This window comes from Stegostoma tigrinum, chromosome 26, assembly GCF_030684315.1.
Source record: "Stegostoma tigrinum isolate sSteTig4 chromosome 26, sSteTig4.hap1, whole genome shotgun sequence".
Lineage (NCBI taxonomy): Eukaryota > Metazoa > Chordata > Chondrichthyes > Orectolobiformes > Stegostomatidae > Stegostoma > Stegostoma tigrinum.
This window is the reverse complement of record NC_081379.1, coordinates 21,777,487-21,798,657: the sequence shown is the minus strand read 5'-3', so window position 1 is coordinate 21,798,657 and position 21,171 is coordinate 21,777,487. Positions and strand designations below refer to the sequence as shown.

General features: G+C 41.2%; 1 protein-coding gene across 3 annotated transcripts in view; it reads left to right on the top strand.

Annotated features, from left to right (window-relative positions):
- Window positions 1-19,175: 19,175 nt before the first annotated feature.
- LOC125464364 (ABC transporter B family member 1-like) overlaps window positions 19,176-21,171 on the top strand; it is a 152,136-nt gene continuing 150,140 nt past the window's right edge. For 2 of the 3 annotated variants that reach the window (XM_048556692.2, XM_059655016.1), the window contains exon 1: window positions 19,176-19,364. The gene's annotated coding sequence lies outside the window, so the exon portion shown is untranslated. Of the gene's footprint in view, window positions 19,385-21,171 lie in introns of all 3 variants that reach the window. The other variant, XM_059655015.1, reaches the window with a different exon arrangement.

The following is a 21,171-nucleotide window of genomic DNA, read 5'->3' as shown; positions in this document are numbered from 1 at the left end:
TAGAAATTGTCCATTTTTCTCCCAATGGGAGTTGTAATGCAATGAGAGGATTCCTGCCTCTAGGCTAAAAAGTCAGTGTTCAAATGCTTCCTGCTCTCAAGATACATTGTAACACACCTGAGCACAGTGATTACAATAACTATATTTCTGACAAACTCCATTTTCACTCCAGGTGAAATCTGGGAGAGGTCTGTGGGCAATCCAGTATCACAGAAAATGCTGGAGAAACTTAGTGAGTCTGGCAGCACTGGTGGAGAGACAAACAGAGTTAATCGTGTAAGTCCTTTTTTTATTCATGTGTGGCATGTGGGTATCACTGGCTGGCTAGCCAGTATTTACTGCCTGTCCCTAGTTGCTCTTGATTCTTCGTCAAAACTGAAAGGAAAGTTTTTAATGTACGTTTTGCATAGGCAAAGGAGGAGCAATAGGGCAGATGACATACAGGCCAATTGCAAAACACAAAATGGGTGTTAATGTGGAGAAAGATAAAAATCTGGTAAATTAAGGTATGAAAGGGCGAGAATGGGTTCTTGCTACTAAGAGTAAAGTAAGGGCTGTGGGGAGGAGCTGATGATGAAAGAATGTGAGAAAAATGGAGAATGTAATGAAATGCATTCAGTTTCTGAATTAAAGGAATTCAAGATGGAGACCTTGAGTATGTAAAGGACCTAGGTGGAAAATGAGGTGCTGTTCCTTGAGCTTGCACTGTGCTTTGTTGGAAAATTACACCAGGGCTAAGGCAGAAATGTTAGCATGAGAGCAAGGTGGCTCATTAAAATAACAAGCAACTGAAAAGTCAGGATCATTCCAATTGACAAAGCGAGGTGTTCGGCAAAGCAATCATCCAGTCTGCATTCGGTCTCACCAATGTAAATACAGAATTCTAACTTGAAAGAAGTACATGTATAATGCTGCTTCACCTTAAAGTTTTGGACAGTGAAGAAGGAGGAGATCAATGGGCAAGTGCTGTACCTTTTGCAATTGCAAGAGAATGTGCCATTGGGGAATGAGCAAGTGTTTGAGCCAGGGTAACATGGAAGTAATGATCTCTGCGGAATGCTGACAATGGAAGGGAAGGGAAAATGTGTTTGGTGGTGGACTCCTGCTGGAAGTGGAGCAAACGGTGCAGAATGACCCTTTGAAACTAGAGACTGATGGGGTGGAAAGTAGAGGTAAGAAATCCTATTGTTATTCTGGGAAAGAAGGGAAGGGATGAGGGCAGATGTGTGGGAGATGAGTCAGACATGGCTGAAGGCACTCTCAACCACAATGGGGGGACTCCTCAGTTGAGGAAAAGGTCACGTCTTGGACGGCCTAGAAGAAGGTGGCATCATCAGAACGTATGAAATGGAGATGGAGAAACTGGGAGAATGGAATGGAATCCTTACAGGAAATAGGGTGTGAGGGGTGTGAAGTGGCAGCAATTGTGGGAAACAGTGGATTTATATTAGTACAGTCCATCCTCAGAAGTGGAAACAGCGAAGTCAAAGAAGTGAAAGGAGGTGAATGTGAGAGAAGAGTGGAAATTGGAGGCAAAATTGATTAATTTTTCCAATTCCAAATGAGAGCAGAAGTCAACAATGATGTATTGGAAAAGGAGTTGTTGGTGGGACCCAAGTAGAACTGGAACAAGTAATGTTGCACATACCCCAAAAGGAGGCAGGTATAGCCAGGATTTATGCAGGTACCATTAGCCACTTCTTTGAATGGGAGTAAGTGGGACAAGTTAAAGGAGAAGTTGTTCAAAGTGAGAATGAGCTCAGCCAGGCAGAGAAGGGTGGAGGTGGTTGGGGACTGTTCAGGCCTCTTTTCAAGGAAGAAGCAGAGAGCCTTCAGACCATCCTGATGGGGAACTGAATTGTAGAAGAATTGCACATCCATAGTGAAGCATTTGCAGTTGGGATCAGAAAACTAGAAATTGTGGAACCAACATCAAACATCAGAAGAATCAAGAAGGTAAGTGGGAAAACACTGACCAAGGGAATATATATATACAGTCAAGATAGAAAAATATAAGTTCAGCATTGCAGGAACAGGCTGAAACAAAGGGTCTGCCAGGGTAATCCTATCTGTGACTTTTGGGAAAGAGGTAGAAATAGCTGTGTGGTGTTAAGGAAAATGAGCTAGAAAGCTATGGAAAGGTGATCTCAAGAGGAGATGAGTTTGTTGACAGTCCTGGAAACTACAGATCAATGTAGGGTCATGATTCAGGGCAGATAGGAGGAACTATCTGAAAATTGGTGCTCAGCCTGCGCCAGGCAGAGGTCAGTATGCAAGATGACAACCAAACCATCTTTATTGATGTGTTTGATAACAAGGTAAAGATTGGACTTGAAGGAACAGAATACAGAAAGCTCAGAGGGAGACAGGTTAGAGTAGGTGACGGGACCAGAGAAATTAAGTGACTAATGTCACGTTAGCTGTTCTTACTGAAGAAATCAAGTGTCATCAAATGGCCATAGGGGGAGGTCCAGGTGGAAGTATTGAAGATGAGCGGAAAGGTCTGTATGCTGGGGAAGGGATTCCTGTTCAAAGAAGACAGCATAGAGGCAAAGACAATGGAAGAAACGTTCAGTGTCATGTTATGCCTCACATTCATTGAGGTAAGGACACAAAGGGATAACAGATTGTTCCATATCAGAGAGGGAAAGGTCAGAGGGTGTGCTGAATACACAGCAAGAGGTGGGATTTGATGAATGCATATAATTGGATAGAAGAGGAGGGGAGAAAGGAACCAGAGGGGTGTTGATGCTCTTGTGTTTTGGAGCCTGCATTCTCTCACACCCAAAAGGAGGAGAAAAAGTTTCTTATTAAAGCATTGACTGGGGACTGGGACAGCTTTGGGATAATGTGAGGCATTGCTGATGGAGAGAGAAATCAAGAGTGTGCATGTGGTGTTGCGTGGCACTGAGAGCGAAACTTAGGATTCAGTGGAAACAGCTGGCTGAGGAGCTTTGGATGTCTCGGAAGCACTTGTGATCTTGGCTGGGTTCAAAGCATGAAGGCTGGGACTTGAATTGGAACTCTCATGTGAATGAAAGAATGCAGAGTTGGAGACAGTTACTGAGGAAGGAGATGCAACTGTGAAAGTGAATTGTAGCAAACACTTTATCCAATACTCGGCAGGATTTAGAAAGAAAAGGTGAGGCTGGTCAATCTGTGGAACTCATTTCCGCAGAGGGCTGTGGAGGCCAAGTCATTGAATACACTTAAAACAGAGATAAATAGGTTCTTGATTAGTAAGAGGATCAAGGGTTACAGAGAGAAGGCAGGAGAATTGGGGTTGAGAAACATATCGGCATGTTTGAATGGTGGGGCAGATTCGATGGGCCAAATAGCCTATTCTGCTTCTCTATCTTAGGGTCTAACAAGACAAAAAAAATGAAAATGGAAATCCCATGATGAGAAGAGCAGAACCTCCTCAAGGCAGGCATATATTTCCCACACCAACTGAGGTATCCATGAAGTGTGGTTGGTGATCCTTAAGTTAAATTTACCAGTGGTCATCTCTCTCTCATGGGAGATCAGCCTATGGTTCGGTAGGACTAAACTGTCTTTACCTTTATCTGGAGGACAAGCTGGGAATTTGAAAAAAAAGTGAATGCTGGAGAAACTCAGCAGGTCTGGCAACACCTGTGGAGGGAGAAACAGAATTAAAGTTTCAAGTCCAGTAAGATTCTTCTTCAAAATACTGGCTTTAAAAAAAAATATGCTTGACTGGAGGTGAGGAACAGCAAGGGGCAGTTGATGTAGAGGTGTGTACTTTTGTAGTTCAAAAGAGGGATCATTAATGGTGGTGAAAGAGAAAAAGAGATATGAAATGGGTATACATTAAGATGTGAAAGGGAGAGAATGACTCCTCTGTTCTGACAGCAAAGAAAAGAAGATACAAACAAGACAAGAAACAAGAACAGGAATTGCTGGGAAAACTCAGCAGGTCTGGCAACATCTGTGCAGAGAAATCAGAGCTAATGTTTCAGGTCCAGTGACCCTTCTTCAGAACAAGACAAATAAAACAATGCAGTGATAACATAGTGTGGAGCTGGACGAACACAGCAGGCCAAGCCTCATCTTAGGAGCACAAAAGCTGACGCTTCGGGCCTGACCCAAACAATGCAGTGAGTTTCCAATGAATCATAAAGCAAGCTTGAGGGATAATACCCCATTTTCCAGTTAGGAACTTTACAGCCACAAGATTTCAATACTGAATCCATAATTTCAGAATTTGACTACTTTATGTCTATTTTGCATTTTTGTATACTCTCTTATCCTACCACAGTCTTGTTTACCTTGCTCTTAGTAGAGAAGACCAATTTTCTCCCTTTCACACCTTAACTCACACCAAAATAACACCTCCCTTCTCTTTCATTATTATTAACAATCAATGCATCTTTTGCATTTGGTCTCTCCACAATCTGCCTCTTTGCTCCTCTCTGCCTTTGTCAAAAGCTTATAAGAAAATATTTTCCAACACCTTTCAGTTCTGAACAAGTGCCATACTGGACTCAAATGTTAACTGTGTTTCTCTCTCCATGCTGCCAAACCGGCTGAGTTTCTTCAGCATTCTCTATATTCATTTCAGATTTTCAGCGTGTTGTGAATATTATATGTCAGACATTAGCTGAAATCTGCATGTTTGTTGAAGTTTTACTGCATTTTGACACAGACTTCTTCAGTATCTAAGGAGTCACAAATGGTGCTGAATACTGTGAAATCTCCAGCCAATTTTCCTGCATCTGACCTTATAGCGGAGAGAAAATAATTGAAGTAGTACCTACCACTTGAGGAACTACAGTAGTGATGTTCTGGGGCTGGGATGATTTACCTCCGACAACCACAACTTCCTTTGTGCTAGGTATGAATTATCCCTCTCATTCCTACTGACTTCAGGTTAGCTGACACTTACCGATTACAACTCAGGCAATTGCTCTATTGATATCGAGGACAGTGCCTCTCAATTTCCATCTTGAATTCAGCTCATTTGTATATGTTTGGACCATGTCTGTATTGTAGTTAGGAATTAGGTAGCCTTAGTAGAACCCAAATTGAGCATCAGTGAGCAGATTAGTACTGAGAATGTGCCAGTCTACAGCACTGTTGAGAACATCTTTGATGTAGAGTAAATAGTAGATGGCCACGTTGGATTTGTTATACTGTTTGTGGACAGGAGATACCTGGACAATTTAACACATTGCCAGGCAGATTCCAGTGTTGTAACTAATCTGGAACAGTTTGGCTAAGGATGCTTCTGAAGCACAAACTCAGTACCGATGCCAGAATGTTTTCAGGACCCATTGCCTTTGCAGTATTCAGTGACTTCAATCGTTTCTTGGTATCACTTGGGGTGAATTGATTTGGTTGAAGATTGGCATCTGTGATTCTGAAGACCTCAATAGGAGTTCAAGATAGATTATCTTTTCAGCTCTTCTGGCTGAAGATGCTTGGTAATGCTTCAGCCTTGTCTTTTGCAGTGATGTGCTGGTTTCAACATTTACGAAGTCTCTGCCTCCGGTGAGCTGTTTGATGGTCCACCATCATTTATAACTGGATGTAGAGGACTGCACAGATTATAATCGATCTGTTAGTTGTGGAATTGCTTTGCTCTGTGTCTCATTAGCTGCTTGTGTTGTTTGGCACACAAATATGTGCGTTGGAATGGTGTTTGCGCTTCACCAGGTTGACTAATTGTTTTTACAAGCCTAGTGCAGTACCTGTCATGTGCTGTTATAGAGATAATGGGAACTGCAGATGCTGGAGAATCCAAGACAACAAAATGTGAGGCTGGATGAACACAGCAGGCCAAGCAGCATCTCAGGAGCACAAAAGCTGACGTTTCGGGCCTAGACCCTTCATCAGAGAGGGGGATGGGGTGAGGGTTCTGGAATAAATAGGGAGAGAGGGGGAGGCGGACCGAAGATGGAGAGAAAAGAAGATAGGTGGAGAGAGTATAGGTGGGGAGGTAGGGAGGGGATAGGTCAGTCCAGGGAAGACGGACAGGTCAAGGAGGTGGGATGAGGTTAGTAGGTCGATGGGGGTGTGGCTTGGGGTGGGAGGAAGGGATGGGTGAGAGGAAGAACAGGTTAGGGAGGCGGAGACAGGTTGGACTGGTTTTGGGATGCAGTGGGTGGAGTGGAGGAGCTGGGCTGGTTGTGTGGTGCAGTGGGGGGAGGGGACGAACTGGGCTGGTTTAGGGATGCAGTTGGGGAAGGGGAGATTTTGAAACTGGTGAAGTCCACATTGATACCATTAGGCTGCAGGGTTCCCAGGCGGAATATGAGTTGCTGTTCCTGCAACCTTCGGGTGGTATCATTGTGGCACTGCAGGAGGCCCATGATGGACATGTCATCTAAAGAATGGGAGGGGGAGTGGAAATGGTTTGCGATTGGGAGGTGCAATAGTTTGTTGCGAACTGAGCGGAGGTGTTCTGCAAAGCGGTCTCCAAGCCTCCGCTTGGTTTCCCCAATGTAGAGGAAGCCACACCGGGTACAGTGGATGCAGACAGAGAGAGAATTCCAGCTTTCTGCTGTGGGTGAGAGAGATGTATAACTGCTCCCACAGCCAACTGTAAAACCCCAACAACTAAAACTAAACTCAAACTGTCGTTCTGTGGGTTCCTGACTCCACTCATTCATGCTGCTTCTCTTGTTCTAAGTTAACTCAAACCGAGGGTCTCACAAGTGGATTACTTTATTGACTTGGAACAGACAGCTCGCTACCTCTGTCTTAAAACCTTTCTTCAATTAAAAAAAGGATAGAATATACCTCTTAACATCATTGTATTATCACAATGGTCATCATTAAACTATTTTATAATTCCAGATTTATCAATTGATGTCAAATTGTGTCATCTGTAATAGTAGGATTTGAACTCACTTTCCAGAACTTTAGCCAGGGTCTCTACATTCCTAATCCAGTGACAATGTCACTACATCTCATCAATTAAACGACACAGATATGCAAAATAAGATTCTATCCAAGAAAACAACAAAGCCCTAAAGACATTGCTGTCCAATAATGGAATTAACAAGGTAGGTTATCAGTGACACACTGAGTTAAACTGGTTCAGAACAGCATGGCGATTTGTTGTTGGATACCTGATTAAGTAGATTCAAATGCTCTCATTTTTGGTAGCAGTCTCAGGAGTCTCTGTGCAAGAATATATATTTATATTCTGAACGTATTTGTTTTTCCCCCAATGAGAAATATAAACTCTGTTAACAATAATCTGAATTAAACAGCTTTAGTTCATTCAGCAAAAAAAATTAAGCACTTATGCAATATTTTTCCCAATATTATGCCAATGTTCAAGAACCACATTCATTGGAAGTGTGCAATGGAAACCCAGCTGAAAACTACTGGCAAATATTTGAATGATAGTTTAAATAAGCAAGAAAGTCAGCGCTCCCAAAAGCAATGGAAGCACAATGATAAATTTCCCAAGTGGCAAAACCAATAATCCATCTAATGACATGATTCTGATTAGTCTGGCGGTTAGTCCTGACGTTACAATGCTCACTCTGCTTCACATTGCACAAAATGGTCCAAATTATTGTTTTGATTATAGCGCCATCTTGTGATTGTGATATTAAACAGTCATGATCAGCAATAATGTGGAGGCGCCGGTGTTGGGCTCGGGTGGACAAAGTTAGAAATCACATGACACCAGGTCATAGTCCAACAGGTTTATTTGAAAACATAGGCTTTGAGAGCCTCAGTCTTTCTTCAGGTGTTCGTGCCACCTGAAGAAGGACTGAGGCTCTGAAAGCTTGTGTTTCTAAATAAATCTGTTGGACTATAACTTGGTGTCATGTGATTTCTGACAATGATCAGTAATAAGCGGATAAACATGCACTATGCTGTATTAATTACGCAAGCCAAAGAATAGCACAGAAAATTTCCATTACCTGATAAGCTGGTGTTCAGTAAAACTGTCATTTATTGTATTATGGCTCACTGTCTACTGTTAGAACAAACTATTCAGACATGAAAGCCCTCCAGTCAATTCTTGGTCTGTGCCGAGTTAGTTAATCTCAACCAGGGCTACAGTTTGTATTCTGTAATTGGCCTCAGGCCCACTAACCTACAGAAAGGAAATTTCAGCCAGGATTCCTCATCATAATAGCTACCCTTCAATTCCTACCACATGTGCGCACATTTGATGAGGACAGATTAGGAATAGCTGTGATGCTGGCCACCACTGAATGTCCCGCTAACACTCGCTGTCTAGGCTCATCGATGAAGAATAACATTTTACACATGATTGTCTGAGTCACTGCTGGTACGATTAAAATATAGCCAAGCAAAAATCAATGATTTAGAGATAATAAAAAGGATAGAAAATGAAGAAAAGAGGAGAACATTGAGAAAGAAATGCTAAAAGCAAAATATGAAGGCTGCTGGAAATCTGAAACAAGTACAGAAAATTGCTGCAGAAACTCAATAACTCATACTGGACTCAAAATATTAACTGTTTGTCTCTCCACAGAGGCTTCCAAACCTGCTAAGTTTCTTCAACAGTGTCTGTGGTTGAGAAAGAAATGATGATGGGCACGTGATTATTTACACGTATCTCATCATACCAAAAAAAATTCTGAGCTTCTCTAATCTATCTAAACGAAGAAATCCACTAACCATTCTTGAAATCATTTTTCTACACCCTTTCAGGAGTCTTCATATCCTTCCAAAAATGCAGTCTGGTCCCCAAAATTAAATACAATACTCCAGTTGAAGCCAAACCAGGATTTTTAAAATGTTCTTCAAAATTCCTTTTTCCCAGGATTATCCACCTTTTCCGAACTGGCTGATACACCTAGGGAAGAGAAAGCTCTGCCTCAGACCACTATTATAAAAACGTAGGATCCCAGGTCTTTTCAGTTACCTTTGTCAATCAGCCTTATCATCATCAGTGATTGATTTGCCAGTTTTTCTACATCTCAATTGACCAAGATTTAAAATTTAAACCATTCAGTGGAATGATAAGTATAATTCAGTAAAGCAGGCATCTTGAAAACTCAAAATAGTCTGTTTGATTCTCATTGAGAGTAAAATGAAATAAGCTGCTGTGCCTAGCTGTAAAGAATATTTCATTGCTCGTGAGCGTTATTGAGGTGCAATACAAAACTTTTAGAAAAAGAGGCACATAAATTCTCAATAGGCTACAAACTCTAACAATTAAAATCCAAAACAAGTTGCCCCCAAAATAATCACAGTATGTGTACAGCATTGAATTTACATGTTTACAATTTTGTCTGAATCCTGAAAAATCATCCTCGAGCAAAATTATTTCTCAAAATAGCATGAATAGAATCTAATTGAAATAAAAGCCTATCAGCACACAAGATTACATATTTTGAAACAAACACAGTAAGTGCTGGAGAAACTCAGCAGGATTGGCAGCATCTGTGGAGAGAAAAACAGGGCCAATATTTTCAGTCCAGTGACCCTTTAACAGACTAACTGATACCTTCACTCAGATTGTTCATTTCAAAGGAAGGATTACATAATCACCCGCAGTGATTACCAAGATTAGCAGCTTTGCCTCGCATTTTAGCAATTCTATTTTATGTTTATTAGCGAAATGTAATATGCCTACTAATTAGCTAACATTCCAACAGGAATAACGTGTTTACGTTTTACTGATAATTCTTACCTTAAATGTGCTGGATTCATTTAAATCACATTGGGCTGTAATGAAAGGGTTCAAGCCTATGTCAGAAAAATAAACACCAAGTTAATAAAGCTCTTACTTATCAGGTTGCAATCCTGTGCTGCACATACAGATCCAGCTTCCACTGCGCAGGGACTTAATTCTGAAACAAAGGTTTATTAAAAATAAACAGATGATTTCAATAACAGAGCTGATCTCGTGTGTTAGTTATGGTTGCATTTGGCTCTCATATATTGGCAGTGGTGGTTGTACAGCCCAGCTTTCACAGAACGATCCCTTCATTCAAAATGTTAACTTAGAAGAAGGGATTACAAATACACAGAGTTGTCTTCCTGTGAATTTAGAGGATTAAAGGGTGACTTGTTCTGAGCTTTCAACATATTAAGGGGAACTGCTAGGATAGATGGAGAAGATATTCCTATTAGTTCCACTCTTTCAGGAAAAGGGGACATCATTTCTGCCAAACCTTCAGGACTGAACTTAGGAAACTGTTTCTATGCAAAGGGAAGCTTGGGACTCTCTTTTGCAAAAACAATTGATATTACAGCAGTTGTAAAGTTTAAATGTGAGGTTGATAGATTCGATATCTTATTACAAAGTTATTAAGTGAGATCCCAGATCAGCCAGGATCTTGTTGAGTGGAAGAGATTCGAGAGGAAAAATGGCATTATCCTGTTCCTAACCCATAATACATTTTCAGTAAGATAATTGGAGAATAATTGTTACACATTAGAATCAATTATAAAACTAAAATAGTGAAAAGGGAGTCAGGTGCTTTTAAAATTTCAATAAACCTAATTTTTAACATTGCCAATTTTAGATATTTCTGAAAATATCGTTTGACCATTTTATCCTCAGTTAATAAATATGTATATTCTTTACACATAAAAGCAAAATGGAGTTGACAAAGAGAATTCAGGAGCCCACTTCAAACTGCCAACAAGCGACAAGGCCTGCAACTCTATCATAAAAATTAATGTAGCAAAATTGAATGGGAAATAGGGATTGAAAACCATGGTAAAAATCATTATCACAAGGAATAAGTTTTGGTCAAGGCTATATGTTATGGTATTAATATAGGTATTTATTTTCTTCTGTTTGAGTTCTCTGCCAAAAGGCAGATCTAACCTATGATCTCTAGCAGGGCTAGGGCAAAGAAAGAGATCCTGAATCCACCCCAGGCAGAACAGGGAATGTGTTCTGTGCTGTTGGCACCAATCTGTTGTTACTAACACCCCCCCAAGAAGTCTGAGCTCCTATGGCAAAATACAATATTACATTCATGTTCTCTTCCCAAGCTAGAGATATTGATGAAAGAGGTTTCAACTTTTCTATCACATGGATGGCGAGAAACATCCCCCACACTTGCCACATGTTGGAAGGATTTACAAATTGACCTTCAATTTGTGATGAACATACCTTCCTTGGCTCAAGTCTTGGAGGGGGATTTGAATCCAAAGCTTCAGGTTGAGAGGCAGAGGAAGTATTCATTGCATCACAGAATCTCTGATAAGTGCTTATGTTGAACTAATCACTTCACCACAAAAGACAGTGTTCTTGAAAATATTATTTTTATTCATTCATGCTTGGAGTGTGCATGTTACTGAGAGGTCAACATTCTTTCTGCAACTTTAATTACCCTGCAGGAAATGATGTTGAACCACTTCCCTGAAACTTTCCAGCTTTGTGGTAAAGCTACTTGCACAGCACAGTTCGAGTTGGAGGTCCAGGATTTTGACACATCTACAATGAGGGAATGGTGATATATTTCCAAGTCAGGATGCTTTGTAACTTGGAGGGGATCTTGCAGCTAATGGTGTTGTCATCAGACTGCTGCCCTGTCCTTCCAGTTCGTTGAGGTTGTGGGTTTGGGAGGTGCTTCTGAAGAAGCCTTTATGATCTGCTGCAGGACATCTTGTAGATGGTACATACTGTTGTCTCTATGCTCCAGTTGTAGAGAGAGTCAATGTTTAAGATGATAGACTGTGCACAGTAAACAGACTGCTTTATCCTTGATGTTATCTACCTTTCTCAGATTTGTCAGATCAGGCAAATGGAGATAATTCCTACCTGAGCCTTATGGAATTAGGCCTTGGGAAGTCAGATTTATGCAGCCTCTAATCTCCTCTTCTATCCATGGTACATTTTGTGGATGATTCAGTTCAACTTCTGGTCAATGGTATTCCCCAGTATGTTAGTGTTGGGGCATTAGCCACAATAAAAATGCTGATTTCACAGGTTGGTGTTGAGATTCTCTCTCTTGCCAAAAATGGTTATTGCTAGGTACTGTGTAGTATGACCGCTAAATAACATTGATTGGCCCAATCCTATGTTGGCTAGGTCAAATGGTATTGAATATTGTGTAGTCATCAATGAATTGGCCCCCTTCAGACCTTATGTTGAAGGTAAGGTCAATGAGCAGCTGAAGATGCGTTGGCCCAGAACATCACACTAAAGAACACAGGGCAATTGTGGCACAGTGGTAGTGTCTCTACCTTGAGATGAACATCTCTGGCAGGTTGATATCTACACTAAAGAACTCCTTCAACAATGTCCTGGACTTGAGACGATTGGCCTCCAATACGCACAGCCATCTTCCTTTGTGCTGCTAAGACACAGTTGATAGAAAACCATCCTCCAATTATCACTGATTCCAAATTTATTTGGGGTCCTCGACACCACATTATAACAAAATATCAAGGCCATCATTGTTAACTCACCTGCTGATTCAGCACTTTCATCCATGTTCGAACCCAGACAATTTTGATGTCTGGAGACAAGTGGCCCTGGCAGAACCCAAACTGATCATTGGTGAGTTAGTTATTAATGAGTAGATACCACTTAACAGCACTGTTATTAACACAAGCCCATCCCACATTTTTTGCTGATGAATGATTGTCAGTAGATTGATAGGGTGGTAATTAACCAGGTTGGATTTGTCCAGAAAATGCAAGACATGTCATGACTGAGCAATTCTATATTTTGCAGTAAAACTATAAAATTCACCGGTTACTGACAAACCAACAATGACTGTCTTATATAACATAAATGAGTAAAGGGAAGTTAATGGATTCATTTTAAACTCAGGGGAAATTCCTTGCTGATGTTTTACAAATATTAAGAGAATTCTTATGAATACGAAAGAAAAACTTGACAGTGATCACAGAAGTCAAGGGATAAGAACAAATCTCTGAGATTTGAGAATGGTTTTGGCACAGAGGCAGGAGTTGGATTTGAGACTGTACAAATCAGAAGTTTCTCACAGGAGTGTGGCCTGCTAATTGAGTGATATTGTATTACCTGTGCATGAAAACTCTGGAGATGACATCTCAGGATAAATGGCAATGTAAAACTATAGTCACTCAATGAAGTTCTTTCAGCAGCAAACCGAGAGATATTTTGCCACATCTACAATTTTGCAAATGGTGCAAGGGCTTGACACTAGATTGGAGACACCTTCACAGAATTCCTAACTAACTTTCAGTTCAGGGCTTAAATTTACTTGCTGACAGTAATTCACAAAGAGGATTCAATTGCAGTCAGCAGAAGCCCTTGCAGACACCTAATGGAAGCTGATGTTTCTCTTGATGCTTGCCCTGTTGCAATGGTCACTTCTTTCCTCCCACTGAAGGCACCACCAAGATTTTACTGCCATTCCTACTGATGACCCAGCACAGTGCACACCGCAAAACAGGCTGGTGGCTTTACTCACAAGCCACAGTGTATAGTTGTGCTAAATCTAGAATCTGCGTGCTCTCCCTAAATGGATGGAGTTTTGGAAGAATGCTCCTTATTTAGCCGCTCTTAGGTAAATCATGTTGCCATGGCCATTTCTAGGTGTCTTCGACAGTAAATTCACCAAATCAAATTAATCAATGAGTGACTATCTAATGATATACAAGTTCAACAAATAGTTTCGATTTTCAGTGGAACGCCCTGCCTGCCAATGTAGTTAACTCAACCACATTAGGGGCATTTAAACAGTCCTTGGATAAGCATACAGATAATGATGGGATAGTGTAGGGGGAGGGGCTTAGATTAGTTCACAGGTTGGTGCAACATCGAAGGTCGAAGGGCCTGTTCTGCGCTGTATTGTTCTATGTTCTATGTAGTACGAAGTAGGTTACACTGTCGTGGTTCGGGTAAAATAGGGGATAGAAAGTACTTCTAATTTATTTGTCAGAAATTGAACTAGGAAACTTGAAAAATCAGAGAAGCAAGATCAGAATAATTTAGGTCATTGAATATTTGTACCCCAATAAAATGCTTAATCTGTTAAGTGATTGAAGTACAGGGTGTTCTGCTATGACACAATAGTTGTGTTCCAGGATAACGTTGCCTCATAGAAAATTGCACTATAGATATAACAGGGCCTATGGAAAAAGTGGAGTTGGGGCCAGACCACCAAAAATATCACTCAATCACTCAACATTCTTTCTCACCACTCTCCGATAAGTATTGGCACCATGCCTATCATTTGTGTGAGCCTTGACACTAACAATCAAATAAAATCTATTCACCTGCAACATAGCCTGCATCACAGCTTAGACTATTGCTGATCTGAATTGACGTTCCATTGGCACAGACTTCTGTATAGATTTTCAGATAAGTGAAGCAGTGAATCTGACCTTTCTTTTCCATATAGCCCACTGACATTGAAATTAATTGTAGGATTAAAATGCATTATAAACCTATAACATTGTATTCAAAATAGTGCTGGAAAAGAGCAGGTTGTAGCATGGACAACTTTTGGTATAAATGATTTACATGAACAAATTCAAATGTTCTTAAATATTAAATATGTAATAAAATCTAGGCTAAAATACTACATACAAAGATGCATGTTTTAAGAGCACTCATTTTATTTTAAATCATGCTTCTTTTTTTACGTTTAACGTGTTCAGCATAAACTCTTCAAACTAAGACTTTGCATATTTTCTTAATAAGATGGTTGTTCTCTGTGTGATATTATATTTAATGTTTATGACATACAATCCAATTACCTTTTTCAAATGAACTCATTGTGAATTAATCTGAACATTTACACCAGCTGGAAGGACAGAAAAAAGGAAATTTTCCTTTTACAAAGCCCGTGATGTCAATACATACTCGATGGAATTGCATTATATCCAACACAAGTTCACATTTTAGAAATAGCGGTCCCCTATTCGTCAATTGTGTTATAAATAATTCGTGTTGGTGGAGTAGGCATTATAGCAGAACTCCCTGTATAATAAACTATGACAACTCACATGTAGTTTTTGCAGGTGAGTTAATATTGTTAACAAATTCTGTAAAGATATTTAATTATTGCAGTCAGTCATTAATAAACAATGCATAATTGAGCAATATAATCACTGAACTGTTTAGAATCAAGCTTAAACAGTACCAGTTAATTTTACAACACAAACCATTACAGTCATGTTTTGTATCATTATAAGAAAATACGCTACAAATATATTGTCTTTGTTAAGAAAAAAAGAGGTTAACAAAAAGGAGTGAAATGATTAGTTCATGCCAGATGATGTGAGGAGATATGAGGAATGTTGCATTCTATTAACTAGAAATGCATTGCTTGTGAGAAATTGAATGATAAATGACTACTGTCTAAGGGAATAAGTAACGGCAATGTTCTGCGATTTGTACTAAAACCTTTGAAATGTTTAAACCATAACAGTTCTTAGCTCAGCTAGCTGAAAGTAAGTAAAAACAGATTGAGGAATTGATTTTTGATTTTTTCAAGGAAGTAGAGGGTGACTGATGTTTTGAATTTGCTATCCAAGAAGGATGTTGGACCAAGTTGTTAGAATGATACTATAAACGACTAATCTGTCTACATAAAACAGCATGTCACAGTGACAATATTCTGACAGACACTGCCTGTATGCCATGTTCCTGAAGGACTATATCTTGTAAGGTGATAGAATGGGACCTAGTGAAAAAAAAACTTACTTTATGATTTCTTAATGTAAAACCTGAATGGTGAATTGACAATGAGCAGACTGTTGAATAGTTTGGCCAGAAAGATGGGACTCTGTACAACTGGCTTGATCAACTGACAGTCCCAGCAAAATTGCAGTCTTTGTAATATTGCCATATGGGAATTTGTAAGAGGTGTACCAGGTGCAATTGCTTTCAAACAATGCATTTGACAACTATTCTGTATCATGCATCTCCCTGTACAGAAAACTGGACAGAAAAATGCAGACTGTAATAATAATGAACCCAAAACACAAACAATAACATAGTCTCTGAAAGTCATTGGCTAGCAACCAAATATTTTAACTTATCCCAACTGAAAGATTTCAAGTATTATGACATTTATCTTCCAACAAGTACGGCAGCATGTTTAAGTAATAAATTAAGAATTAAGAATGGGCGGGGTGTGAGGGATGTGTTGCGGGGAATACGGGAGACGTATTTCCCGTATTCCCCGCAACACATCCCTCACACCCCGCCCCCGCCACAACCGCCCTAAGAGGATCCCCCTCGTTCTCACACACCACCCTACCAACCTCCGGATACAACGCATCATCCTCCGACACTTCCGCCATTTACAATCCGACCCCACCACCCAAGACATTTTTACATCCCCACCCCTGTCTGCTTTCCGGAGAGACCACTCTCTCCGTGACTCCCTTGTTCGCTCCACACTGCCCTCCAGCCCCACCACACCCGGCACCTTCCCCTGCAACCGCAGGAAATGCTACACTTGTCCCCACACCTCCTCCCTCACCCCTATCCCAGGCCCCAAGATGACATTCCACATTAAGCAGAGGTTCACCTGCACATCTGCCAATGTGGTATACTGCATCCACTGTACCCGGTGCGGCTTCCTCTACATTGGGAAAACCAAGCGAAGGCTTGGGGACCGCTTTGCAGAACACCTCCGCTCAGTTCGCAACAAACAACTGCACCTCCCAGTCGCAAACCATTTCCACTCCCCCTCCCATTCTCCAGATGACATGTCCATCATGGGCCTCCTGCAGTGCCACAATGATGCCACCCGAAGGTTGCAGGAACAGCAACTCATGTTCTGCCTGGGAACCCTGCAGCCATATGGTATCAATGTGGACTTCACCAGTTTCAAAATCTCCCCTTCCCCTACTGCATCCCTAAACCAGCCCAGTTCGTCCCCTCCCCCCACTGCACCGCACAACCAGCCCAGCTCTTCCCCCCCACCCACTGCATCCCAAAACCAGTCCAACCTGTCTCTGCCTCCCTAACCGGTTCTTCCTCTCACCCATCCCTTCCTCCCACCCCAAGCCGCACCCCCATCTACCTACTAACCTCATCCCACCTCCTTGACCTGTCCGTCTTCCCTGGACTGACCTATCCCCTCCCTAACTCCCCACCTATACTCTCTCCACCTATCTTCTTTACTCTCCATCTTCGGTCCGCCTCCCCCTCTCTCCCTATTTATTCCAGTTCCCTCTCCCCATCCCCCTCTCTGATGAAGGGTCTAGGCCCGAAACCTCAGCTTTTGTGCTCCTGAGATGCTGCTTGGCCTGCTGTGTTCATCCAGCCTCACATTTTATTATCTACCATCATATAATGTCACTTTGTGATTCCCAGTTCTAATTATCCCAACTCTAAGGGTGACATGGTGTCTGGGCACTTATTGAGAATTTAAATGAACAGTTCTGTTTACAACTCCATGTTATTTGAAGGGAATTAGTGCAAGGTCTCTGTAATTTAAGTTAAAAGAGAAATGCAAAAATGAACTGAGGGAACAATGAGAAGAGCCCCAGCATAAGTTGACAAAGGAAAAGGAAAGCAGTGGTATCAGTGTTTCTTGACTTGTACAGTCAACAAATTAAGACAATGTATACTGCTACATCCAAGCTAACAACTTCTGTGTACCACTTTTGACAACGTTATTGCTTTAATTCTGCTCTCAGACAAATGGGGGTAAATTGGTTGCTCTGATCATGACGTTTGATCCTGTGTTGGACCATGTTGAGGCGTCCCGGTCAGTGGGTATCAAACACTGATACCACTACTTTCCTTTTCCTTTGTCAACTTATGCCGGGTCTCTTCGCATTCTTCCCTCAGTTCATTTTTGCATTTCTCTTTTAACCTAAATTACAGAGACCTTGCACTAATTCCCTTCAAATAACATGAGGTTATAAACAGAACTGTTCTTGAATCGTCAATTCTTCGACACCTGTAGGCCAGCTTTTGTCACTCTTTTTAGAAAACACGTATAAAAATTAAAATAATGCAGATTCTGGAATTTTGAAATGAAAAACAAATGCTCGAAATACTCAGCTGGCCAGGGAAGCATCTGTTTCAGATTTAAAACAAGTGTTGAAGTCTGTGTTTATCAACTGAAAGGTCACCGACATGACACATTAACTCTGATTTTCTCTTTGCAAATGCTGCCTGACCTGCTCAACATTTTGAGCATTTTCTGCCTTTGTTATGGAATATATGTAGGTGAATTTAATGAGTAGTTTAAATTTTATGTTTATCCATCTTATTCCACTTGATGTTGCACCACAGTGTTATATTCAGAATGAGATAAAAATTAACATCTCTTGAGGATTGTTGGGTCACCGTTCAACTGGTTCCCAAAAAAGCTCATGCATTATACCATTACTATTGCAAGCTCAAATGATTATTTAAGAAAAAACACTGATGATGGAAATGTGAAACGTACAAGTGAAACTACAGTGGGGTGGGATATCATATCACTCAGCGTTTTTAAAAGAGCTCGAGTCAGGTAGCAGTGGCCCCTCTACCTGCAGTTCCACCTCCACTACCTGAGGATCCTCCTATTTCACTTACATCCTGTCGTCCTGAGGCCCTTCATCCTCCAATTGGGCTGTCTCCTTTACCTGCAGCTCCTCGTTACTACCTACAGCTTCTACATCTGAGGGTCCTTCTCCAAACCCGCCAATCCAATTCTCTTACTCCTCAGGCTTCACCTCCTCTTCAGGCTCCTCCTCCACCTTAGGGTCTTCCTCTGTCTGTGACCCCTCCCCCTCAACTCCTGCATCTGAGACTCTTCACCTCAGGCTCTGCCTCCATCTGAGATCACTCCACATCAGATTCTTCCTCCACCTAGGGATCCTCCTTCACTTGAGACATTACCCTCAGGCCCCACTTCAACCTGAGATCACTACACCCCACACTCCCCCATCTGAGATCACTCCACCTCAAGCTCCTCTTCCATCTAAGACCACACACCTTCTGGCTCCTCCTCCATTTGAGATCACTCCACCTCATGCTCCTCCTCTACCTTGGCCCACACCTCCTTAGGCCCCACCTCAACATGAGGACACTGCACCTCACCCTCCTCCATCTGAGATCAATTCACCTCAAACTCCTCCTTCATCTGTGACCACACACTCTCTGGCTCCTCCTCCAGAGATCACTCCACCTCAATCTCCTCCTCCACCTTGGACCACGACCCCTCAGGCTCTACCTCCATAGAAGACCCCGCCCCCTTCCCCCGTGCGCGTGCCGGGGGCGGGGATTCCAAATGCTCCTCTCTGCCTGAGCCGTTGGTTTGTGGGGCGCAGCTGGTTTGAGGTCGAACTGTCGCCATTGTAACTGCAACCGTGCCTTGGTGTCTGGTGATTGCGGGAGTGGCGCTGTTTAGTGCTGTGTGCTTGATACCGTAACAAAAATTAGAAAAAAATAGTAATAAAGCGGTCGAAACGGAGAGAGAGGAGCTGGCAAGTGAGGACAGGTAAAGAACAGCAGCATCTTGTAGGTCATCTCTGCTATTGACGGTGCGAAACGGTCTGTTTATGTTGCTCTGATTTATGGATTGTGTGGTTTGTTTATGGTCCTTGTGTTTATTTACAATGTTAATGATTTATTTAATTTCCCACCGACATACACGTTTTTTTACAGGTTGCCTTTTTATTTTGTTCCTTATCAATGTCTGCGTGTGGCCCGCTGGTTCCACCCTCAACATAATGCAGAGTGTACCGTACTGTTCCTTCAAATATCACACTGGTACCTATGTGAACTAACGCTGGATCTTTTATCCAGTTGTGTTCAATCAGCAAGACTGATCCTGTAACCTTCAATAATCGTTCAGTGAAGAATCAAAGATAGACCACTATTCATAACTGATGTTGTCAGGGGTTGAATGTTACTAGTGATATAAAAATGTATATTTAAATGGGGAAACTTGTGCTCATAACTAGGTAATTTTTGGAAAATTTTGAAATTTTAAGTTTCATTGCATAGATGTGGAAAACTGGCAACCAAGTAATAACTAGGGGGCACAAAAGTAAGATTTTTGGACTGGAAATGCAGGTTTTGCTTTAATGTGAGTGGGAATGACCTGAATCTCCTTATCCACCAGGTTGATGGAAGCGTATATAATCAATGATTTCAAAGGAAAACTGAAAACGTAATTGAGGGAAATAAGTTCGCAAAGTCCAAAGGAAACAGTGAGACAATGGGATTAACTAGATTGACCTACAGAGAGCTGGGATAGATCCAATTGGCCAGATGTTTTCATCCTCTATCATTAAGGCTAATCTGCTGAATGAAGAGCTGGGAAGTTTTCCCTGGTGTCCTACCCAAAGTTTGTCCCTCAACTAACGTATTTGAAACAGAAATGATGTCATTTGCTAATTGGCTATGGCACTTTGTATGTTATTACAGGTATCCTTTTAAAAAAAAAAGACATTTTTGGGCTTTTAAGCACTTTGGAATGTCCCACAGCTTTGAAAGGCCTTACATAAATGCAAGCTCCCCATTTTTGTTTTCAATCAAGAACTAGTTACTTACATCATAACTTATAAATAACTGAAAATTGGACCTTCTGGGCCTCATTGCGGTCTTCCATTTGTTCATGTAAATGCAAATTTTGAATCTTATCTTTTTTGACCTTGTTTGCTCCCTAAGTTCAGTTCTGGGCTTTTACTCCATAAAATAATGATTTTATGTACACTAAAGAAACAAGTTTAAATCTAATGTTTCTTCGAGCAAACAAATAGGTTCCATTCCAAAAGATTTGCTTGGAATCTTGTTCAGAGAAAATATAGTTTTGAAACTGCACCTGCAAAGCAGTATTTTGATTTATATACATAATCTGTAAGTTACTTTTCCAAACTATTTGTTTGTAGTGGCAAGAAAGTGTTTGAAATATATGTCAAATTAGCATGAAGTACAAAATGAGCTTTGTCTTTCCAACTTCTTCGGTCTGGTAATCAGTCAACTGAGGTGCTTAAGGGAAGTCATGACAGCAGAACTCAGCCATGATATGCTTCTGCTGTGCTATGTGGCAAATCACGGAAGCATCAGTTGTCCCTGGTGACCATTTTTGCAGGAAGTTTATTCAGTCATGGTATGTGGGTGTCTCTGGTTCAGCCAGTGTTTATTGCTGCTCCCTAGTTGCCCTTGACGAGGTGGTTCACCCACAGTGTTATTAAGGAGGGAAATCCTAGATTTGACCCACTTACCTGAAGGAATGCAACTCCAGCAAAACTGAAGAAGCTTGAAACCATCCAGGAAGAAGCAGCCTATTTGATTGACAG